The following is a 6000-nucleotide window of genomic DNA, read 5'->3' as shown; positions in this document are numbered from 1 at the left end:
AATGCAATCAACCCCATTGCCTCATCCATTTTGTTCTTGTGTTGCATGACCTCAAAAGGCCTCTGTAAAACTGGTTGCACTATGTCTAAACAAGACTACAACCCTTTTGACTAGAGAAGTTGAGTCATCGAGGTCTTACAAGTGTGATAGTTAGGATGGTTCAAAAGTTCTAGACAAGAAGAGGTCTCAGCTATTGTTTAAGGTGTTGAATGGTTTATTAATGTAGTTCTGGTTTATACAATTAAATAACAAAAACAATATGACAAAGCACCCCCCACAATGCAAAAAATTGAACCCCAACTACTAGAAGGAATGCATAAATGAGAGAAGAGCAAAAAAATTTTAGAAATGAATCACAAATACCTAGTAAAAAATACTGTTGAAATGACAGAGAATCTAGAAAGTGCTCGAGAAGATATTTTTGGTGCTTTTTTTGGATCGAAAAATGGAGCTATAACAAAAAAGTTATGCCTCCCAAAAGATAAAATTCATCAACAAACTTCAAGCACAATAACAGCTAGCAAAGTAGAAAAAAATCCAAAAATACCTAATCCATCGTCTCCGTCTTGAAACCAGTTTTTAGATGCTTCTTTCAAATTGAAAAACTACCCCTGTATGCTCAAGATATCCCACAACAATGAATAGGGGCCCCAAAAGCACTTAAGAAATACTTTTTTTATATAAAATAAATAATCAAAATAATCCACTACTTGGGTAGAGCAACGTTGGAGCGGTGGCCTGGCTGAGCTGCTGTCGGCAGTGGCTGGGCAAGAGGAGAAGCGATGGAGCTCGGGATGTTGATGGTGGCGGGAAGGAATCCAATGTCGATGGCCGGGAACCACAGAAGGTGGCCGAAGAACTGTAGTCATTCATCAAAATATATGCCTTGGCTAGAAAAAGAGCAGAGTGGGCTGAATTTTTTTAAAAAGAGGTCGTCGATTTGATTTAAATCGTAGTGGTGTGTTTGAAAACACCGTGCGATTTTAATTAAACCACAGCGGTTTTTAAACTACTTGACTATTTTTTTCTCAAAAAAAAGCATCTTGATCTACATGTAGGAGGTCGTACAGCCTTGTGGGCAATTTTTTTTGCCTCCCAAGTCAATGTTGTCCAAAATAGACAAATTTTATATGAAAATGGGAGTTTTGACACCTTCTAAATCCAACTATGAGGTCTATTTGGCTTCAAAGTGCTCCAAAAATTTCATACCCCCTATTTTCACAAGAAATACCTAAAAACACCATATTTGATCTATCAAACTTTCATTCTCCCTTTTCTCCAAATTAAATTAACCTTTTTCTCTAACAGTTTAGTGCATATATGCAATTTCTCTATAAGCTAAAGACTTCAACAATTGACGTCCCATAAGCTCATGCCACAATATACTCATACCATCATATTTGACAATAACACACATTCTCTATTCAATTAGTCATAAATTCTCAAAATTTATATAATCTATTATCAATTTTAGCAATTATAGTCACTTTATAATTATTGCACATGTTCTTGATTAAATATTTATCATTGTAGAACTTGATCTTATACCCCTGATTTATAATTTGAAAAATTGAAAGAACATTTGTTTCAATTTAGAAAAATAACTTCAAATTTTTAAACACACCAATATTGACTTGAACATTTCCTGTTCCTTCGACTTCTAAAGAGCTATTACTTTCTAATTTCTAGCTATATTTTTCTATAGATGGTGTTTTCATCTAATAATTCAAATCATTCCTTACTATGAGACGTGTTGTGTAAGACAATAATCAATAAATCTTTATGATCATTATTTTACATAGTGCAACATAGATCATTATTTTTACAATCAAAAGCTTTTGTAAACTTATTCGTCTTCCTTTCTCTATCTTCAATAAAATTCATTCTCTCTAATGTAGCTTAAACTACATTCCATCTTCTTTTATTTCGACCATCAGATGGATTATATCTAATTTCATACTTCCAATCTCTTTTGCCTAATTTTCTTGTTTCTTTTTATAATTTTGTTCTTCTTTATTACAAAGGCTTGATACTTATCACTAAATATTTTTCTTGCTTTGATTTGATTCTCTTCTTCTCGTACTAGTTTAGGACACAACTATTCGTATTTTATTTATTAGAAATATATAGTCATGTTATAAGTGGTTGATAGGAATTTGGAGGACCGTACAAGATTATTTGTACAAAATCCTTATCATCCATATCTTTTCCAAGAGAACTTCACTTTTATTTTCCTTTCATATGCTTAGACGGGGGACTAGCTTTTGTGAACTAGATAAATTGCATATCGTGAATTTTTCTGATGCGAGTTAGGATCCATACATCAAAAAAAAAAATCAAAAATCACATGTACTCTTCAAAATTTGTGATCCGTACTCTTCAAAATTCCCCATACTTTGATTCAATTTCATTCATTATGTACTTCTCAGTGCTCCACATTTTTTATATTACTTTTATCCCATTCTTCTTGATAGTTTTCTTGCCTTGTTTACAATAGATTACAAATTTCATAACAATTTTGAAGTATTAGAAAAATCTCCATACAAAACACCTAGTCATAATAAATTTGTTCATTTATTATAATTACAAATAAACAAACACCAATGCAATCTATTATTCTTAGTTCTCTCTTTTTAAAACAAGAATGCAACAAACTTCAGAATTCTCAATGAACAAATTCAAAAAAAATTAAAATCTCTCATAATTTTTTAAAATATATTTTTCTTCTTCTTTTGTTGATATTGTTTACTTCCTTTACTTATAGGTGTTGCTCAGAACCACATCAGAACCTTCATAATTCAAAATTTACACTACAAAACTCACTAATCACTATCCAAGATTTATTTAAAAATATCTCATACTAATAAACATTATGTCCAACAATATTATATGAATGAAATGGATTGATATGTAGAAGAGGTCCATGAATAAGAGAAAATTTTAATGTAACAAGATTATTTATTGTAAAAGATAATTAAATATGAATGAAATGGATTGATATGTAGAAGAGGTCCATGAATAAGAGAAAATTTTAATGTAACAAGATTATTTATTGTAAAAGATAATTAAATAGTGTTGTAATTTGACCAATGAAGGTGTAAATCAACACTTGTTAAATATTATAGCTATAAGTGTTATGTGAGACAACTTGGGAAAAATGGCATAGGCTAAGCTAGTATGCTAAGTAGGGGCATATTTTGCTACAATTAAGTTGTTTAATAGCGTGGTGAAATAGGCATGCAATTTTTCCAAATGCCACCATTGATTTTCATTTTACATTAACACCGCTATCTTATCTTGAATTGAATTTAAATGACTTCCATGAGGCTAGTAGTCTAAAGGAAAAATAATTGTATCCTATGTCATCTACGTGTTCTTTTCGATGTTAGCTCTCTCGTTATGGATATGTATTAGGAAATCGAGAAATTTGTGAAACCTTATTTCCTTAAAAATTTAGGTTCTCATATTGACCACACATATCTTAGTAAGCAACACCTTCAAAGATAAAGCATCATTTAATTCAAACTAGTCCTTTGTTGGAGAAAATGCATGTTATTTCTTCCACTTGGATATCAATAACATATAAACATATTTATTAATCATAAAGGCATTATTATACTTATTTACAAGCAAATGGATGTGACTGAAATATTTAAAGGTGTAGAGATAGTGAAAAATCATTGTAAGATTATTATATAACCATATATAATATTTTTAGAAATGTGCATAATAGTGGTGAATGAAAATGACTACTCAATAGATACCCATGAAAATAATACTTGAGTATTAGGATATACTATGTAGGGAAAATGACTCAATAGTTGAACATGTCCCAATAGTAATTAGAATGGTAATATACTTTTCAAAGTCACATCAAAATAACAAACAATCATATAGTGATTTATAACAATTAGAAAGGCACACAACCACTCCCCTATTGTTCATGGGTAACCATGTGGACGAATCCTAACCACAATAGGCCTCACAATTAGGAGATGCTTTCAAACTTGAATGTATAATAGTATAGGTCCAACCCAAAGAAATGCAGTTGTTTTTGGGACAACTATACAAACATAAAATGACTACATCATCAACACCTAGAACTCCAAACAATAGCTTTAAGCTCTTAACTAAAATTTAACTATGCTGAAATCTGGTCTAAAATATTCGATGTGCTATTTAAAATTTTGATGTACACAAGATTATGTGCATAGTACTGGATCCTCTACTATAATAATTTTATTTATTTTTAAATAAAGTTAAATATCTATCTCAAACGTAAGCTCTTTCCATCGCATCCTCTTATATATTAGGTATATGAGATATAGAAAGAGGGATCTTTGTTGGTGATACTTTTGTAAGAAACTTTATCTACAAGTATATTATAATATGTTGATTTTTTAGTAATATATTAGAAAAATTCAATAGTTTGGAGTTTCTCACCAAAAGACTTTCCCCATATAAATAATTGTGTTGTAGTGTGCATGGTTTTGATAAGAAAAGCAGGTTTTACAGGGATCTTGAAACCCAAAAGTTAAAACAAAAAACCAAGGCTGATAATAAGCATAAAATGCCCAACCAAATAAAAATAGGTCAAACGGCTGATAATAAGCATGAAAGCCCAACCAAACATAAAGGCCAAAGAAAAGGCCAATTCAACTTACATCAAAAAAGCCAGTACAAGCAAAGCCAACTAAACAAAAAATAGTAGTAAACTAACAACTAAAGACAAGAATAAATACAACATGATTACTCTTTTTTCTTTCACTCAAGCTCTTGCATCGTCTGAGCTGCTTCATAGGCTTTGTGAGTCTCCTCAGCAATCTGCTCCTAACTCTTATGGGCTTCCCAGTCCAAGCTGTTGAAAGTAATTTTAGTCACCACATCCTCTTCCCCCCTGGCTTTATCCCTATCCCTGTCCTCACTCTCGTCTAGCAAGCCTCTCGCTTTTAACATTCCAGTATGGGATAGAATGTTTTCATTGATAGAATTGAGGATGGAGATCATTTGGTTTGCTAGATTGTGATTATAGTTTTCTAGGTTTAGGATTCTCTTCTCAGCTAGACTGATTCTATCCTCCTCGTTCTTTTGCTTCCCTAGACTTGGCTCCATCCTACTATTTTCCATTTGGCCAATTTTTCCCCTAACCTCTTCCAATTCGTGGTAAAGCCATTTGATTGACTTGAAGTTGTCAATCATACTATTATGAGCATTATTCATCAAATTCATGCTCGTTTCTCTAGCATTATCCAGTATTGCCACCATAGCTGGATCAATGAGCTCTTCAAACTGGATGTGGCCCTATTTTTCTTCTAGTATTTGGGGATTCATAGTCTCCTTGACTATGCCCGTCTTGGATGTTCTGACATTAAAATTTCTCCAAGCATTTCGCTTATCCTTAATAATCACTTCTCCACCCTCTCCTCCAATATTATCCTTCTCCTGCTCCTTGGGATGAATAGGGGAAAGAGGAATAGAAGAGACATCCGGCCCTGACCCTAAAACCCCCTCTGCATCCATATGTTTTTCCTTTTTCCTTTTCTTTGCAACTAGTTCCTCCCTCTTAACTTTTGTCTCCTCCTCCTTGTCATCGTCAAATTTTAAATCCTCGCCTTCCTCATTGTTTTCTTCATCACCCCAGCCTATAATTTTAGGCCCATGTCCTCTAGGACTCTTCCTACTAAGGATTATTGGTGAGGGCGGTTTTTTCTCTGACTCTTTAGCCTTCTTACCAGAGGAAGTTTTTTCCTCCCACTCTGAACTAATACTTTCAATATCCTCAAAGTCAGAGGAAAAACTAGAACTTCCTGAGTCCTCAAAGGCATTTGCACCACATTGAGGGGACTTGCTAGTGTGCATGTTATTTATGTTTACTTCTATTAAATTTTGGCAACATTTGTTAAGATATAAGAAAACTTTCACATAACCCTCCTCTCAAGATTGATAGTGTAGGAAGTTATTTTTAAGCCAATAGGCTTATATTGGAAGCTTTGCTCCCAA

This window comes from Cupressus sempervirens, chromosome 6 (genome assembly GCF_028749045.1).
Source record: "Cupressus sempervirens isolate cs-2001-9-10 chromosome 6, ASM2874904v1, whole genome shotgun sequence".
Taxonomy (NCBI): domain Eukaryota; kingdom Viridiplantae; phylum Streptophyta; class Pinopsida; order Cupressales; family Cupressaceae; genus Cupressus; species Cupressus sempervirens.
This window is presented reverse-complemented; position numbering follows the sequence as displayed.